At 53.9% G+C, this 18,150-nt stretch overlaps 3 long non-coding RNA genes across 3 annotated transcripts; 1 reads left to right on the top strand and 2 right to left on the bottom strand.

The window, feature by feature from the left end:
* Positions 1–380: 380 nt before the first annotated feature.
* On the bottom strand, positions 381–1,277 carry LOC131901518 (uncharacterized). The gene is made up of 2 exons (XR_009376765.1): positions 1,079–1,277; positions 381–646 (listed from the first exon to the last, which is right to left on the bottom strand). It is a non-coding gene; the product is annotated as an uncharacterized LOC131901518 (long non-coding RNA).
* Positions 1,278–1,392: 115 nt separating this feature from the next.
* LOC131901514 (uncharacterized) lies at positions 1,393–15,933 on the top strand. Its single transcript, XR_009376761.1, has 8 exons — positions 1,393–1,732; positions 4,747–4,825; positions 5,147–5,413; positions 8,414–8,492; positions 8,814–9,080; positions 12,074–12,152; positions 12,474–12,740; positions 15,749–15,933. It is a non-coding gene; the product is annotated as an uncharacterized LOC131901514 (long non-coding RNA).
* LOC131901516 (uncharacterized) lies at positions 11,492–12,246 on the bottom strand. The gene is made up of 2 exons (XR_009376763.1): positions 12,086–12,246; positions 11,492–11,656 (listed from the first exon to the last, which is right to left on the bottom strand). It is a non-coding gene; the product is annotated as an uncharacterized LOC131901516 (long non-coding RNA).
* Positions 15,934–18,150: the final 2,217 nt, after the last annotated feature.

Genomic DNA, 18,150 nt, shown 5'->3' with positions numbered 1-18,150 from the left:
GAAGGCTCTGAAATTAACAGAGGGCACTATCTGGAGTCCTAAACTGCTAAGCATGGAGGAGCGCTTTTGTGTATGTGTGTGTGTGTGTGTGTGTGTGTGTGTGTGTGTGTGTGTGTGTATACCTGGGATTATTGTGGCCCGGTACTGTGAGAAGTCATAGCAGTGCCTGAGAGGCACAGTATGTACGAGTTATGGTCGTCAGCTCTGGGATGTAGAGGAAGGACAGGTTTGCATGTAGGGAAGCCTTTTAGGGCTCCATCCTTCAGATCCAGCTCAGGTGAGTACAAGGTTTGGAGTGGTGCTTCGTGTGTGTGGATTAGGGCTCAGGGGCATGCCAGAGCGTGGTTGGTAAGAGCATTGTGTAGGAACCATTGGGAAGGTGGCAGTACCGTCCTTTAAAGTGGCCTGACAGGCAGGTCCATGAAGTCAGGTCCTCCACACCCACCCCCATCACCAGGAAGCTCCCATTTTAGCCACAGCAAAAGTCTCCAGGAAGCTTTGTAGAGAGGGAGATTTGGAAGAGCATAGACAGGCTTGTCTCCAGGTGGCAGGGAGAGTGATTTTCTTCTAGGCTTCATCATGGAAGATGTCAGCAGTGTGGAGGAGAGCCTCTGGAGACTTTCAGTGCTCATTGAAGGAAGGCTTCCTATTGAGGAGTGAAGAGCATTTCCCTACTGAACATGGCCTAGCTAACCTGGATACGAGGGATGCGACAGTACATAGGAGCGAGGGACACAGAAAGACAGAGATAGAGGTGGAGGTGGAGGTAGAGGAGGATAGATAAATGAGAGAGAGAGAAAGTAAGGCGAGAGCAAATGAGAATCTGCATGTGGGGTGTTGGGTGTTCTCTAGTTTGTTGGTGTTTTTTTTTTTTTTTTCATGCAGGCTGGTGATCAGACCCACTCTGTCTGTGGACACTTTTTTCTGTTCCATGGGTCTGGGCCCGTGGAGAGAAATTTGTGTGAGGACACCTGGAATGTTTAGGGAAATCCATAAGGACACACAGGGTGGGTGTGTGCTGTAGGCATCCTGGTGTAAAGAGTGAGAATTGCTTCTTGTCCCTCAGATTCTATGTTACCTGTCCTCGGTCCACTTGGAATCTATTGAGAGAGCCGAGTCCGGTGTGTTCCTAGGCCCTGCCACAGGTAGGTGGGTGTCCACAGAGGATACAGAGAGTTCCATGCCTGACAGGGTCTTGGGGAAGTTAGAGAACGGAAAGAGAAGTTTCCTGAGTGGTGCCTGGTATTTGGTGTAGGGTAGGGTCGGGAGGTGGGAGGTTAGGGGTGGGAGGTGGAGGGCTGTGCAGAGGAGAGAGATTGTGACAGAGGTGGACACAGGTCAGAATGGTTGCCTGGTGCTGCCTAGGAGACGGTTAAGGTGGGGGCCTGGGCCCAGGGTTTGGTAGGGCAAGAGGGCAGGTGGGTGCAATGTTTCTTCTTTTGATGTGTTCTTGTCTTCACCTCAGGGACCTGGACGCCCTGCCTGTTGAGGCAAGGTTGTGGATGTCCCGGGCCTTATGGTCCCTGCTTCGCATGATGTGGGGCAGCATCCATCTGAACGCTCATCACTACCAAGGCCAAGGTTTTGGAAGGAAGTCCTTCTTCTCCCATCTTAGTATTAGACCATCGGATTTGGGACACGGGACTAAGGCCGCTGACTCTGCATCCCTTACAAGCATACACAGCTGCCTGCCCTTTTGCCTTGTGTCCATCCTGGAGCGGCCTTCTGCAAGGTGGGAAGCCCGAGCTGGGTCTAGGGTCCCATTGAGTTGGGTGGTCGTCTCCCTTGGTGTAACACCTTCCATCCCACTGCCTTAGAAGAACCGGGTACAGCCTTGGAGGCCCCTCTTGCCGGGCCACCTTGACCTGGAAGCTTGGGTCAGCAGACCCAAGGCCATGCTGGAAGCTGTACTGGTCACCCTGGTGGGTGGAGTCATGTAGACAGCCACTGGATCTCTGAAAGCTGCCTTGTGTGTGTGTGTGTGTGTGTGTGTGTGTGTGTGTGTGTGTGTGTGAGTGTGTGTGTCTGTGTGTGTCTGTGTGTCTGGTGTGAAGGCTGGGCTAGGGCAGGGATGCAGCTGTTAGAATACCCTGGTTTGGCAGCTAGGGGGCGATGCTCTGCCCCTGAACCCCAACCCCATTATTATGTTTCTTTGGCTCCTCCCCTACAGTCCAGATGTGGTTTGTGGAGGATGTGTGTGGCTTAGGGTGTGGCTCAGACTCTCAAGTGAGCCTGCCCCCACATCCACACACTCCCCACTTGGCCCCCTCCATGACACCCTCCACGACCTGCCCTCTCACCCTGCACCCCACCATACCCTCAGGCAGGGCCTTCAGGGGCTGGCACAAAGCCGAGTGTGTCAGGGAAGTGCAGTGCATGGAGGTTACAATGGAGGAACCAGTTAAAGTCTGTTACCCCCATCTACACACCACACCCTCACCTTCTGCACACCACTGAATCCCTAGCAGCAGCCCTAGAGTGGCTGTCTGTCCAGTCCTAGCCTAGATGGTTATCTTCCATCTTGGAGCTTTGGCTTTTTTTGTTTTTTTTCTTTGTGAAGGGCGGAGAGAGAGCACCCTTCGCCCTTGGCCCTTGGCATTCTCGGTGCCCTGCTGCCATCCCGCGGATTCAGTTTGCCAATTCCGCCAGTAGGTCCCTGTGCTACCCTGGAAATGGAGGCGTGCCGCCTAGGGAAGGGCTCCCGCCTGGGTCCCCCAGGACCAAGGCGGTTCTCTGGCCCGCTCCATGACCCAGGAGAGCTGGAGGAGGAAGCAGGGTCCAGATGACCGGCTCCGGGCGGGCGACACGTGGCTGGCTTGGGGTTCAGGGAAGCACAGCCTCCCGGGTCCTGTGGCCGCCATGTCTGGGAGCAGGAGAGGACCTCTCCGCAGGGGATTGTGCAGCCTGGGCCGCATGGGGGTGGTTGTGTGGAACTTTTCCTGCCTCCGTGCCAGCCCGCCTGCCCTTATGGTGGTGCACAAGGCCACCCCGGGACTCCCTAGATTTTGTCTGAGCCTCCCTAGCAGTATCCACAGCTCACTTCTGGAGACCACACAAACTCTGCCCTGCATCTCTGGGAGGTGCTCAGGGTCTCAGGCCTGGTTGCTAGCCACCTTGGCCAAATGTCTGTCATCCATTTATCTCCTCCTGCCATCCCCTCTCCTCTCTGGCTGCCTGGACTTCTCTCTGGCTTGCCTTTTGTTTCTTTTACAACTGGATTTTCTCTTGAGTTGTGCTACAGGTTGAATTTAGGCACTGGGACCTGTTAGAAAAGGTTCCAGCTCCAGAGCCACATCCCCAGATCCCTGTAAGGGATCTGGAACCCTCAACGCCCCAATCATCATCCTATCCAACCTAATTGTTCGTACCCAGTATGGCAGTGTGGTGGCTCAAGGTGAATTCCAGTAGAAGCATCCAGAACAGTGTTTGGACTCAGGGGTGCTCACAAAGAGGCCAGGCAGGACTTAGGTACCATAGTGGCCAGGTTTCACAGCCCGTGCTTCCCCTGACAAGCCTCCTCTGTGTCATTCAGGACACACATAGTCCTGTCTTCTCCTGCCTAGCTTCATTTGCATTAAACCCAGGAAGAACTCCCACCATCAAAGGTCCAAAAGCCCCTTGTCCTGCATTCTCATGTCCAGACATCATCTCAGCAGGAAGAATACTTAGAGAAGGCTCTGAAATTAACAGAGGGCACTATCTGGAGTCCTAAACTGCTAAGCATGGAGGAGCGCTTTTGTGTATGTGTGTGTGTGTGTGTGTGTGTGTGTGTGTGTGTGTGTGTGTGTGTGTGTATACCTGGGATTATTGTGGCCCGGTACTGTGAGAAGTCATAGCAGTGCCTGAGAGGCACAGTATGTACGAGTTATGGTCGTCAGCTCTGGGATGTAGAGGAAGGACAGGTTTGCATGTAGGGAAGCCTTTTAGGGCTCCATCCTTCAGATCCAGCTCAGGTGAATACAAGGTTTGGAGTGGTGCTTCGTGTGTGTGGATTAGGGCTCAGGGGCATGCCAGAGCGTGGTTGGTAAGAGCATTGTGTAGGAACCATTGGGAAGGTGGCAGTACCGTCCTTTAAAGTGGCCTGACAGGCAGGTCCATGAAGTCAGGTCCTCCACACCCACCCCCATCACCAGGAAGCTCCCATTTTAGCCACAGCAAAAGTCTCCAGGAAGCTTTGTAGAGAGGGAGATTTGGAAGAGCATAGACAGGCTTGTCTCCAGGTGGCAAGGAGAGTGATTTTCTTCTAGGCTTCATCATGGAAGATGTCAGCAGTGTGGAGGAGAGCCTCTGGAGACTTTCAGTGCTCATTGAAGGAAGGCTTCCTGTTGAGGAGTGAAGAGCATTTCCCTACTGAACATGGCCTAGCTAACCTGGATACCAGGGATGCGACAGTACATAGGAGCGAGGGACACAGAAAGACAGAGATAGAGGTGGAGGTGGAGGTAGAGGAGGATAGATAAATGAGAGAGAGAGAGAAAGTAAGGCGAGAGCAAATGAGAATCTGCATGTGGGGTGTTGGGTGTTCTCTAGTTTGTTGGTGTTTTTTTTTTTTTTTTTTCATGCAGGCTGGTGATCAGACCCACTCTGTCTGTGGACACTTTTTTCTGTTCCATGGGTCTGGGCCCGTGGAGAGAAATTTGTGTGAGGACACCTGGAATGTTTAGGGAAATCCATAAGGACACACAGGGTGGGTGTGTGCTGTAGGCATCCTGGTGTTAAGAGTGAGAATTGCTTCTTGTCCCTCAGATTCTATGTTACCTGTCCTCGGTCCACTTGGAATCTCTTGAGAGAGCCGAGTCCTGTGTGTTCCTAGGCCCTGCCACAGGTAGGTGGGTGTCCACAGAGGATACAGAGAGTTCCATGCCTGACAGGGTCTTGGGGGAAGTTAGAGAATGGAAAGAGAAGTTTCCTGAGTGGTGCCTGGTATTTGGTGTAGGGTAGGGTCGGGAGGTGGGAGGTTAGGGGTGGGAGGTGGAGGGCTGTGCAGAGGAGAGAGATTGTGACAGAGGTGGACATAGGTCAGAATGGTTGCCTGGTGCTGCCTAGGAGACGGTTAAGGTGGGGGCCTGGGCCCAGGGTTTGGTAGGGCAAGAGGGCAGGTGGGTGCAATGTTTCTTCTTTTGATGTGTTCTTGTCTTCACCTCAGGGACCTGGACGCCCTGCCTGTTGAGGCAAGGTTGTGGATGTCCCGTGCCTTATGGTCCCTGCTTCGCATGATGTGGGGCAGCATCCATCTGAACGCTCATCACTACCAAGGCCAAGGTTTTGGAAGGAAGTCCTTCTTCTCCCATCTTAGTATTAGACCATCGGATTTGGGACACGGGACTAAGGCCGCTGACTCTGCATCCCTTACAAGCATACACAGCTGCCTGCCCTTTTGCCTTGTGTCCATCCTGGAGCGGCCTTCTGCAAGGTGGGAAGCCCGAGCTGGGTCTAGGGTCCCATTGAGTTGGGTGGTCGTCTCCCTTGGTGTAACACCTTCCATCCCACTGCCTTAGAAGAACTGGGTACAGCCTTGGAGGCCCCTCTTGCCGGGCCACCTTGACCTGGAAGCTTGGGTCAGCAGACCCAAGGCCATGCTGGAAGCTGTACTGGTCACCCTGGTGGGTGGAGTCATGTAGACAGCCACTGGATCTCTGAAAGCTGCCTTGTGTGTGTGTGTGTGTGTCTGTGTGTGTGTGTCTGTGTCTGTGTCTGTGTGTCTGTGTGTCTGGTGTGAAGGCTGGGCTAGGGCAGGGATGCAGCTGTTAGAATACCCTGGTTTGGCAGCTAGGGGGCGATGCTCTGCCCCTGAACCACAACCCCATTATTATGTTTCTTTGGCTCCTCCCCTACAGTCCAGATGTGGTTTGTGGAGGATGTGTGTGGCTTAGGGTGTGGCTCAGACTCTCAAGTGAGCCTGCCCCCACATCCACACACTCCCCACTTGGCCCCCTCCATGACACCCTCCACCACCTGCCCTCTCACCCTGCACCCCACCATACCCTCAGGCAGGGCCTTCAGGGGCTGGCACAAAGCCGAGTGTGTCAGGGAAGTGCAGTGCATGGAGGTTACAATGGAGGAACCAGTTAAAGTCTGTTACCCCCATCTACACACCACACCCTCACCTTCTGCACACCACTGAATCCCTAGCAGCAGCCCTAGAGTGGCTGTCTGTCCAGTCCTAGCCTAGATGGTTATCTTCCATCTTGGAGCTTTGGCTTTTTTTGTTTTTTTTCTTTGTGAAGGGCGGAGAGAGAGCACCCTTCGCCCTTGGCCCTTGGCATTCTCGGTGCCCTGCTGCCATCCCGCGGATTCAGTTTGCCAATTCCGCCAGTAGGTCCCTGTGCTACCCTGGAAATGGAGGCGTGCCGCCTAGGGAAGGGCTCCCGCCTGGGTCCCCCAGGACCAAGGCGGTTCTCTGGCCCGCTCCATGACCCAGGAGAGCTGGAGGAGGAAGCAGGGTCCAGATGACCGGCTCCGGGCGGGCGACACGTGGCTGGCTTGGGGTTCAGGGAAGCACAGCCTCCCGGGTCCTGTGGCCGCCATGTCTGGGAGCAGGAGAGGACCTCTCCGCAGGGGATTGTGCAGCCTGGGCCGCATGGGGGTGGTTGTGTGGAACTTTTCCTGCCTCCGTGCCAGCCCGCCTGCCCTTATGGTGGTGCACAAGGCCACCCCGGGACTCCCTAGATTTTGTCTGAGCCTCCCTAGCAGTATCCACAGCTCACTTCTGGAGACCACACAAACTCTGCCCTGCATCTCTGGGAGGTGCTCAGGGTCTCAGGCCTGGTTGCTAGCCACCTTGGCCAAATGTCTGTCATCCATTTATCTCCTCCTGCCATCCCCTCTCCTCTCTGGCTGCCTGGACTTCTCTCTGGCTTGCCTTTTGTTTCTTTTACAACTGGATTTTCTCTTGAGTTGTGCTACAGGTTGAATTTAGGCACTGGGACCTGTTAGAAAAGGTTCCAGCTCCAGAGCCACATCCCCAGATCCCTGTAAGGGATCTGGAACCCTCAACGCCCCAATCATCATCCTATCCAACCTGATTGTTCGTACCCAGTATGGCAGTGTGGTGGCTCAAGGTGAATTCCAGTAGAAGCATCCAGAACAGTGTTTGGACTCAGGGGTGCTCACAAAGAGGCCAGGCAGGACTTAGGTACCATAGTGGCCAGGTTTCACAGCCCGTGCTTCCCCTGACAAGCCTCCTCTGTGTCATTCAGGACACACATAGTCCTGTCTTCTCCTGCCTAGCTTCATTTGCATTAAACCCAGGAAGAACTCCCACCATCAAAGGTCCAAAAGCCCCTTGTCCTGCATTCTCATGTCCAGACATCATCTCAGCAGGAAGAATACTTAGAGAAGGCTCTGAAATTAACAGAGGGCACTATCTGGAGTCCTAAACTGCTAAGCATGGAGGAGCGCTTTTGTGTATGTGTGTGTGTGTGTGTGTGTGTGTGTGTGTGTGTGTGTGTGTGTGTGTGTATACCTGGGATTATTGTGGCCCGGTACTGTGAGAAGTCATAGCAGTGCCTGAGAGGCACAGTATGTACGAGTTATGGTCGTCAGCTCTGGGATGTAGAGGAAGGACAGGTTTGCATGTAGGGAAGCCTTTTAGGGCTCCATCCTTCAGATCCAGCTCAGGTGAATACAAGGTTTGGAGTGGTGCTTCGTGTGTGTGGATTAGGGCTCAGGGGCATGCCAGAGCGTGGTTGGTAAGAGCATTGTGTAGGAACCATTGGGAAGGTGGCAGTACCGTCCTTTAAAGTGGCCTGACAGGCAGGTCCATGAAGTCAGGTCCTCCACACCCACCCCCATCACCAGGAAGCTCCCATTTTAGCCACAGCAAAAGTCTCCAGGAAGCTTTGTAGAGAGGGAGATTTGGAAGAGCATAGACAGGCTTGTCTCCAGGTGGCAAGGAGAGTGATTTTCTTCTAGGCTTCATCATGGAAGATGTCAGCAGTGTGGAGGAGAGCCTCTGGAGACTTTCAGTGCTCATTGAAGGAAGGCTTCCTGTTGAGGAGTGAAGAGCATTTCCCTACTGAACATGGCCTAGCTAACCTGGATACCAGGGATGCGACAGTACATAGGAGCGAGGGACACAGAAAGACAGAGATAGAGGTGGAGGTGGAGGTAGAGGAGGATAGATAAATGAGAGAGAGAGAGAAAGTAAGGCGAGAGCAAATGAGAATCTGCATGTGGGGTGTTGGGTGTTCTCTAGTTTGTTGGTGTTTTTTTTTTTTTTTTTTCATGCAGGCTGGTGATCAGACCCACTCTGTCTGTGGACACTTTTTTCTGTTCCATGGGTCTGGGCCCGTGGAGAGAAATTTGTGTGAGGACACCTGGAATGTTTAGGGAAATCCATAAGGACACACAGGGTGGGTGTGTGCTGTAGGCATCCTGGTGTTAAGAGTGAGAATTGCTTCTTGTCCCTCAGATTCTATGTTACCTGTCCTCGGTCCACTTGGAATCTCTTGAGAGAGCCGAGTCCTGTGTGTTCCTAGGCCCTGCCACAGGTAGGTGGGTGTCCACAGAGGATACAGAGAGTTCCATGCCTGACAGGGTCTTGGGGGAAGTTAGAGAATGGAAAGAGAAGTTTCCTGAGTGGTGCCTGGTATTTGGTGTAGGGTAGGGTCGGGAGGTGGGAGGTTAGGGGTGGGAGGTGGAGGGCTGTGCAGAGGAGAGAGATTGTGACAGAGGTGGACATAGGTCAGAATGGTTGCCTGGTGCTGCCTAGGAGACGGTTAAGGTGGGGGCCTGGGCCCAGGGTTTGGTAGGGCAAGAGGGCAGGTGGGTGCAATGTTTCTTCTTTTGATGTGTTCTTGTCTTCACCTCAGGGACCTGGACGCCCTGCCTGTTGAGGCAAGGTTGTGGATGTCCCGTGCCTTATGGTCCCTGCTTCGCATGATGTGGGGCAGCATCCATCTGAACGCTCATCACTACCAAGGCCAAGGTTTTGGAAGGAAGTCCTTCTTCTCCCATCTTAGTATTAGACCATCGGATTTGGGACACGGGACTAAGGCCGCTGACTCTGCATCCCTTACAAGCATACACAGCTGCCTGCCCTTTTGCCTTGTGTCCATCCTGGAGCGGCCTTCTGCAAGGTGGGAAGCCCGAGCTGGGTCTAGGGTCCCATTGAGTTGGGTGGTCGTCTCCCTTGGTGTAACACCTTCCATCCCACTGCCTTAGAAGAACTGGGTACAGCCTTGGAGGCCCCTCTTGCCGGGCCACCTTGACCTGGAAGCTTGGGTCAGCAGACCCAAGGCCATGCTGGAAGCTGTACTGGTCACCCTGGTGGGTGGAGTCATGTAGACAGCCACTGGATCTCTGAAAGCTGCCTTGTGTGTGTGTGTGTGTGTCTGTGTGTGTGTGTCTGTGTCTGTGTCTGTGTGTCTGTGTGTCTGGTGTGAAGGCTGGGCTAGGGCAGGGATGCAGCTGTTAGAATACCCTGGTTTGGCAGCTAGGGGGCGATGCTCTGCCCCTGAACCACAACCCCATTATTATGTTTCTTTGGCTCCTCCCCTACAGTCCAGATGTGGTTTGTGGAGGATGTGTGTGGCTTAGGGTGTGGCTCAGACTCTCAAGTGAGCCTGCCCCCACATCCACACACTCCCCACTTGGCCCCCTCCATGACACCCTCCACCACCTGCCCTCTCACCCTGCACCCCACCATACCCTCAGGCAGGGCCTTCAGGGGCTGGCACAAAGCCGAGTGTGTCAGGGAAGTGCAGTGCATGGAGGTTACAATGGAGGAACCAGTTAAAGTCTGTTACCCCCATCTACACACCACACCCTCACCTTCTGCACACCACTGAATCCCTAGCAGCAGCCCTAGAGTGGCATGTCTGTCCAGTCCTAGCCTAGATGGTTGTCCTCCATCTTGGAGCTTTGGCTTTTTTTTTTTTTTTCGTTGTGAAGGGCGGAGAGAGAGCACCCTTCGCCCTTGGCCCTTGGCATTCTCGGTGCCCTGCTGCCATCCCGCGGATTCAGTTTGCCAATTCCGCCAGTAGGTCCATGTGCTACCCTGGAAATGGAGGCGTGCCGCCTAGGGAAGGGCTCCTGCCTGGGTCCCCCAGGACCAAAGCACTTCTCTGGCCCGCTCCATGACCCAGGAGAGCTGGAGGAGGAAGCAGAATCCAGATGACCGGCTCCGGGCGGGCGACACGTGGCTGGCTTGGGGTTCAGGGAAGCACAGCCTCCCGGGTCCTGTGGCCGCCATGTCTGGGAACAGGAGAGGACCTCTCCGCAGAGGATTGTGCAGCCTGGGCTGCATGGGGGTGGTTGTGTGGAACTTTTCCTGCCTCCGTGCCAGCCCGCCTGCCCTTATGGTGGTGCACAAGGCCACCCCGGGACCCCCTAGCTTTTGTCAGAGCCTCCCTAGCAGTATCCACAGCTCACTTCTGGAGACCACACAAACTCTGCCCTGCATCTCTGGGAGGTGCTCAGGGTCTCAGGCCTGGTTGCTAGCCACCTTGGCCAAATGTCTGTCATCCATTTTTCTCCTCCTGCCATCCCCTCTCCTCTCTGGCTGCCTGGACTTCTCTCTGGCTTGCCTTTTGTTTCTTTTACAACTGGATTTTCTCTTGAGTTGTGCTACAGGTTGAATTTAGGCACTGGGACCTGTTAGAAAAGGTTCCAGCTCCAGAGCCACATCCCCAGATCCCTGTAAGGGATCTGGAACCCTCAACGCCCCAATCATCATCCTATCCAACCTGATTGTTCGTACCCAGTATGGCAGTGTGGTGGCTCAAGGTGAATTCCAGTAGAAGCATCCAGAACAGTGTTTGGACTCAGGGGTGCTCACAAAGAGGCCAGGCAGGACTTAGGTACCATAGTGGCCAGGTTTCACAGCCCGTGCTTCCCCTGACAAGCCTCCTCTGTGTCATTCAGGACACACATAGTCCTGTCTTCTCCTGCCTAGCTTCATTTGCATTAAACCCAGGAAGAACTCCCACCATCAAAGGTCCAAAAGCCCCTTGTCCTGCATTCTCATGTCCAGACATCATCTCAACAGGAAGAATACTTAGAGAAGGCTCTGAAATTAACAGAGGGCACTATCTGGAGTCCTAAACTGCTAAGCATGGAGGAGCGCTTTTGTGTATGTGTGTGTGTGTGTGTGTGTGTGTGTGTGTGTGTGTGTGTGTGTGTGTGTATACCTGGGATTATTGTGGCCCGGTACTGTGAGAAGTCATAGCAGTGCCTGAGAGGCACAGTATGTACGAGTTATGGTCGTCAGCTCTGGGATGTAGAGGAAGGACAGGTTTGCATGTAGGGAAGCCTTTTAGGGCTCCATCCTTCAGATCCAGCTCAGGTGAGTACAAGGTTTGGAGTGGTGCTTCGTGTGTGTGGATTAGGGCTCAGGGGCATGCCAGAGCGTGGTTGGTAAGAGCATTGTGTAGGAACCATTGGGAAGGTGGCAGTACTGTCCTTTAAAGTGGCCTGACAGGCAGGTCCATGAAGTCAGGTCCTCCACACCCACCCCCATCACCAGGAAGCTCCCATTTTAGCCACAGCAAAAGTCTCCAGGAAGCTTTGTAGAGAGGGAGATTTGGAAGAGCATAGACAGGCTTGTCTCCAGGTGGCAGGGAGAGTGATTTTCTTCTAGGCTTCATCATGGAAGATGTCAGCAGTGTGGAGGAGAGCCTCTGGAGACTTTCAGTGCTCATTGAAGGAAGGCTTCCTGTTGAGGAGTGAAGAGCATTTCCCTACTGAACATGGCCTAGCTAACCTGGATACGAGGGATGCGACAGTACATAGGAGCGAGGGACACAGAAAGACAGAGATAGAGGTGGAGGTGGAGGTAGAGGAGGATAGATAAATGAGAGAGAGAGAAAGTAAGGCAAGAGCAAATGAGAATCTGCATGTGGGGTGTTGGGTGTTCTCTAGTTTGTTGGTGTTTTTTTTTTTTTCATGCAGGCTGGTGATCAGACCCACTCTGTCTGTGGACACTTTTTTCTGTTCCATGGGTCTGGGCCCGTGGAGAGAAATTTGTGTGAGGACACCTGGAATGTTTAGGGAAATCCATAAGGACACACAGGGTGGGTGTGTGCTGTAGGCATCCTGGTGTTAAGAGTGAGAATTGCTTCTTGTCCCTCAGATTCTATGTTACCTGTCCTCGGTCCACTTGGAATCTCTTGAGAGAGCCGAGTCCTGTGTGTTCCTAGGCCCTGCCACAGGTAGGTGGGTGTCCACAGAGGATACAGAGAGTTCCATGCCTGACAGGGTCTTGGGGGAAATTAGAGAACGGAAAGAGAAGTTTCCTGAGTGGTGCCTGGTATTTGGTGTAGGGTAGGGTCGGGAGGTGGGAGGTTAGGGGTGGGAGGTGGAGGGCTGTGCAGAGGAGAGAGATTGTGACAGAGGTGGACACAGGTCAGAATGGTTGCCTGGTGCTGCCTAGGAGACGGTTAAGGTGGGGGCCTGGGCCCAGGGTTTGGTAGGGCAAGAGGGCAGGTGGGTGCAATGTTTCTTCTTTTGATGTGTTCTTGTCTTCACCTCAGGGACCTGGACGCCCTGCCTGTTGAGGCAAGGTTGTGGTTGTCCCGGGCCTTATGGTCCCTGCTTCGCATGATGTGGGGCAGCATCCATCTGAACGCTCATCACTACCAAGGCCAAGGTTTTGGAAGGAAGTCCTTCTTCTCCCATCTTAGTATTAGACCATCGGATTTGGGACACGGGACTAAGGCCGCTGACTCTGCATCCCTTACAAGCATACACAGCTGCCTGCCCTTTTGCCTTGTGTCCATCCTGGAGCGGCCTTCTGCAAGGTGGGAAGCCCGAGCTGGGTCTAGGGTCCCATTGAGTTGGGTGGTCGTCTCCCTTGGTGTAACACCTTCCATCCCACTGCCTTAGAAGAACCGGGTACAGCCTTGGAGGCCCCTCTTGCCGGGCCACCTTGACCTGGAAGCTTGGGTCAGCAGACCCAAGGCCATGCTGGAAGCTGTACTGGTCACCCTGGTGGGTGGAGTCATGTAGACAGCCACTGGATCTCTGAAAGCTGCCTTGTGTGTGTGTGTGTGTGTGTGTGTGTGTGTGTGTGTGTGTGTGTGTGAGTGTGTGTGTCTGTGTGTGTCTGTGTGTCTGGTGTGAAGGCTGGGCTAGGGCAGGGATGCAGCTGTTAGAATACCCTGGTTTGGCAGCTAGGGGGCGATGCTCTGCCCCTGAACCCCAACCCCATTATTATGTTTCTTTGGCTCCTCCCCTACAGTCCAGATGTGGTTTGTGGAGGATGTGTGTGGCTTAGGGTGTGGCTCAGACTCTCAAGTGAGCCTGCCCCCACATCCACACACTCCCCACTTGGCCCCCTCCATGACACCCTCCACGACCTGCCCTCTCACCCTGCACCCCACCATACCCTCAGGCAGGGCCTTCAGGGGCTGGCACAAAGCCGAGTGTGTCAGGGAAGTGCAGTGCATGGAGGTTACAATGGAGGAACCAGTTAAAGTCTGTTACCCCCATCTACACACCACACCCTCACCTTCTGCACACCACTGAATCCCTAGCAGCAGCCCTAGAGTGGCATGTCTGTCCAGTCCTAGCCTAGATGGTTATCTTCCATCTTGGAGCTTTGGCTTTTTTTGTTTTTTTTCTTTGTGAAATGCGGAGAGAGAGCACCCTTCGCCCTTGGCCCTTGGCATTCTCGGTGCCCTGCTGCCATCCCGCGGATTCAGTTTGCCAATTCCGCCAGTAGGTCCCTGTGCTACCCTGGAAATGGAGGCGTGCCGCCTAGGGAAGGGCTCCCGCCTGGGTCCCCCAGGACCAAGGCGGTTCTCTGGCCCGCTCCATGACCCAGGAGAGCTGGAGGAGGAAGCAGAATCCAGATGACAGGCTCCGGGCGGGCGACACGTGGCTGGCTTGGGGTTCACGGAAGCACAGCCTCCCGGGTCCTGTGGCCGCCATGTCTGGGAGCAGGAGAGGACCTCTCCGCAGGGGATTGTGCAGCCTGGGCTGCATGGGGGTGGTTGTGTGGAACTTTTCCTGCCTCCGTGCCAGCCCGCCTGCCCTTATGGTGGTGCACAAGGCCACCCCGGGACTCCCTAGATTTTGTCTGAGCCTCCCTAGCAGTATCCACAGCTCACTTCTGGAGACCACACAAACTCTGCTCTGCATCTCTGGGAGGTGCTCAGGGTCTCAGGCCTGGTTGCTAGCCACCTTGGCCAAATGTCTGTCATCCATTTATCTCTTCCTGCCATCCCCTCTCCTCTCTGGCTGCCTGGACTTCTCTCTGGCTTGCCTTTTGTTTCTTTTACAACTGGATTTTCTCTTGAGTTGTGCTACAGGTTGAATTTAGGCACTGGGACCTGTTAGAAAAGGTTCCAGCTCCAGAGCCACATTCCCAGATCCCTGTAAGGGATCTGGAACCCTCAACGCCCCAATCATCATCCTATCCAACCTAATTGTTCGTACCCAGTATGGCAGTGTGGTGGCTCAAGGTGAATTCCAGTAGAAGCATCCAGAATAGTGTTTGGACTCAGGGGTGCTCACAAAGAGGCCAGGCAGGACTTAGGTACCATAGTGGCCAGGTTTCACAGCCCGTGCTTCCCCTGACAAGCCTCCTCTGTGTCATTCAGGACACACATAGTCCTGTCTTCTCCTGCCTAGCTTCATTTGCATTAAACCCAGGAAGAACTCCCACCATCAAAGGTCCAAAAGCCCCTTGTCCTGCATTCTCATGTCCAGAGATCATCTCAGCAGGAAGAATACTTAGAGAAGGCTCTGAAATTAACAGAGGGCACTATCTGGAGTCCTATACTGCTAAGCATGCAGGAGCGCTTTTGTGTATGTCTGTGTGTGTGTGTGTGTGTGTGTGTGTGTGTGTGTGTGTGTGTGTATACCTGGGATTATTGTGGCCCGGTACTGTGAGAAGTCATAGCAGTGCCTGAGAGGCACAGTATGTACGAGTTGTGGTCGTCAGCTCTGGGATGTAGAGGAAGGACAGGTTTGCATGTAGGGAAGCCTTTTAGGGCTCCATCCTTCAGATCCAGCTCAGGTGAATACAAGGTTTGGAGTGGTGCTTCGTGTGTGTGGATTAGGGCTCAGGGGCATGCCAGAGCGTGGTTGGTAAGAGCATTGTGTAGGAACCATTGGGAAGGTGGCAGTACTGTCCTTTAAAGTGGCCTGACAGGCAGGTCCATGAAGTCAGGTCCTCCACACCCACCCCCATCACCAGGAAGCTCCTTTTTTAGCCACAGCAAAAGTCTCCAGGAAGCTTTGTAGAGAGGGAGATTTGGAAGAGCATAGACAGGCTTGTCTCCAGGTGGCAGGGAGAGTGATTTTCTTCTAGGCTTCATCATGGAAGATGTCAGCAGTGTGGAGGAGAGCCTCTGGAGACTTTCAGCGCTCATTGAAGGAAGGCTTCCTGTTGAGGAGTGAAGAGCATTTCCCTACTGAACATGGCCTAGCTAACCTGGATACCAGGGATGCGACAGTACATAGGAGTGAGGGACACAGAAAGACAGAGATAGAGGTGGAGGTGGAGGTAGAGGAGGATAGATAAATGAGAGAGAGAGAAAGTATGGCGAGAGCAAATGAGAATCTGCATGTGGGGTGTTGGGTGTTCTCTAGTTTGTTGGTGTTTTTTTTTTTTTCATGCAGGCTGGTGGGCAGACCCACTCTGTCTGTGGACACTTTTTTCTGTTCCATGGGTCTGGGCCCGTGGAGAGAAATTTGTGTGAGGACACCTGGAATGTTTAGGGAAATCCATAAGGACACACAGGGTGGGTGTGTGCTGTAGGCATCCTGGTGTTAAGAGTGAGAATTGCTTCTTGTCCCTCAGATTCTATGTTACCTGTCCTCGGTCCACTTGGAATCTCTTGAGAGAGCCGAGTCCTGTGTGTTCCTAGGCCCTGCCACAGGTAGGTGGGTGTCCACAGAGGATACAGAGAGTTCCATGCCTGACAGGGTCTTGGGGAAGTTAGAGAACGGAAAGAGAAGTTTCCTGAGTGGTGCCTGGTATTTGGTGTAGGGTAGGGTCGGGAGGTGGGAGGTTAGGGGTGGGAGGTGGAGGGCTGTGCAGAGGAGAGAGATTGTGACAGAGGTGGACATAGGTCAGAATGGTTGCCTGGTGCTGCCTAGGAGACGGTTAAGGTGGGGGCCTGGGCCCAGGGTTTGGTAGGGCAAGAGGGCAGGTGGGTGCAATGTTTCTTCTTTTGATGTGTTCTTGTCTTCACCTCAGGGACCTGGACGCCCTGCCTGTTGAGGCAAGGTTGTGGATGTCCCGTGCCTTATGGTCCCTTCTTCGCATGATGTGGGGCAGCATCCATCTGAATGCTCATCACTACCAAGGCCAAGGTTTTGGAAGGAAGTCCTTCTTCTCCCATCTTAGTATTAGACCATCGGATTTGGGACACGGGACTAAGGCCGCTGACTCTGCATCCCTTACAAGCATACACAGCTGCCTGCCCTTTTGCCTTGTGTCCATCCTGGAGCGGCCTTCTGCAAGGTGGGAAGCCCGAGCTGGGCCTAGGGTCCCATTGAGTTGTGTGGTCGTCTCCCTTGGTGTAACACCTTCCATCCCACTGCCTTAGAAGAACCGGGTACAGCCTTGGAGGCCACTCTTGCCGGGCCACCTTGACCTGGAAGCTTGGGTCAGCAGACCCAAGGCCATGCTGGAAGCTCTACTGGTCACCCTGGTGGGTGGAGTCATGTAGACAGCCACTGGATCTCTGAAAGCTGCTGTGTGTGTGTGTGTGTGTGTGTGTCTGTGTCTGTGTGTGTGTCTGTGTGTGTCTGTGTGTCTGGGTGAAGCCTGGGCTAGGGCAGGGATGCAGCTGTTAGAATACCCTGGTTTGGCAGCTAGGGGGCGATGCTCTGCCCCTGAACCCCAACCCCATTATTATGTTTCTTTGGCTCCTCCCCTATAGTCCAGATGTGGTTTGTGGAGGACTTCCTTAGGGTGTGGCTCAGACTCTCAAGTGAGCCTGCCCCCACATCCACACACTCCCCACTTGGCCCCCTCCATGACACGCTCCACCACCTGCCCTCTCTCCTTGCACCCCACCATACCCTCAGGCAGGGCCTTCAGCGGCTGGCAGAAAGCCGAGTGTGTCAGGGAAGTGCAGTGCATGGAGGTTACAATGGAGGAACCAGTTAAAGTCTGTTACCCCCATCTACACACCACACCCTCACCTTCTGCACACCACTGAATCCCTAGCAGCAGCCCTAGAGTGGCATGTCTGTCCAGTCCTAGCCTAGATGGTTGTCCTCCATCTTGGAGCTTTGGCTTATTTTTTTTTTTTTTTTTTTTTTTTTTTTTTGCTTTGTGAAGGGCGGAGAGAGAGCAACCTTCGCCCTTGGCCCTTGGCATTCTCGGTGCCCTGCTGCCATCCCGTGGATTCAGTTTGCCAATTCTGCCAGCAGGTCCCTTTGCTACCCTGGAAGTGGAGGCGTGCTGCCTAGGGAAGGGCTCCCGTCTGGGTTCCCCAGGACCAAAGCGGTTTTCTGGCCCGCTCCATGACCTAGGAGAGCTGGAGGAGGAATCAGGGTCCAGGTGACCATCTCCGGGCAGGCGACACCTGGCTGGCTTGGGGTTCACGGAAGCACAGCCTCCCGGGTCCTGTGGCCGCCATGTCTGGGAGCAGGAGAGGACCTCTCCGCAGGGCATTGTACAGCCTGGGCTGCATGGGGTTGGTTGTGTGGAACTTTTCCTGCCTCCATGCCAGCCCGCCTGCCCTTACGGTGGTGCACAAGGCCACCCCGGGACCCCCTAGCTTTTGTCTGAGCCTCCCTAGCAGTATCCACAGCTCACTTCCGGAGACCACACAAACTCTGCCCTGCATCTCTGGGAGGTGCTCAGGGTCTCAGGCCTGGTTGCTAGCCACCTTGGCCAAATGTCTGTCATCCATTTATCTCCTCCTGCCATCCCCTCTCCTCTCTGGCTGCCTGGACTTCTCTCTGGCTTGCCTCTAGTGTGTGTTCTTTTATACCTTTGAAGATATCTGTGATGTGCAAAGGTTTTACCACACTGATTACATTCACAGGGTTTCTCTCCAGTATGTGTTCTTTTATGCATTTGAAAAGTACTGTGCCATGAAAAGACTTTACCACATTGATTACATTCATAGGGTTTCTCTCCAGTATGCTTTCTTTTATGTTCTTTAAGATGACTTTGCTGTACAAAGGCTTTACCACACTGATCACATTCATAGTGGTTCTCTCCAGTATGTTTTCTTTTATGTG

Source organism: Peromyscus eremicus, unplaced genomic scaffold (genome assembly GCF_949786415.1).
Source record: "Peromyscus eremicus unplaced genomic scaffold, PerEre_H2_v1 PerEre#2#unplaced_104, whole genome shotgun sequence".
Taxonomy (NCBI): Eukaryota; Metazoa; Chordata; class Mammalia; order Rodentia; family Cricetidae; genus Peromyscus; species Peromyscus eremicus.
This window is presented reverse-complemented; position numbering and strand designations above follow the sequence as displayed.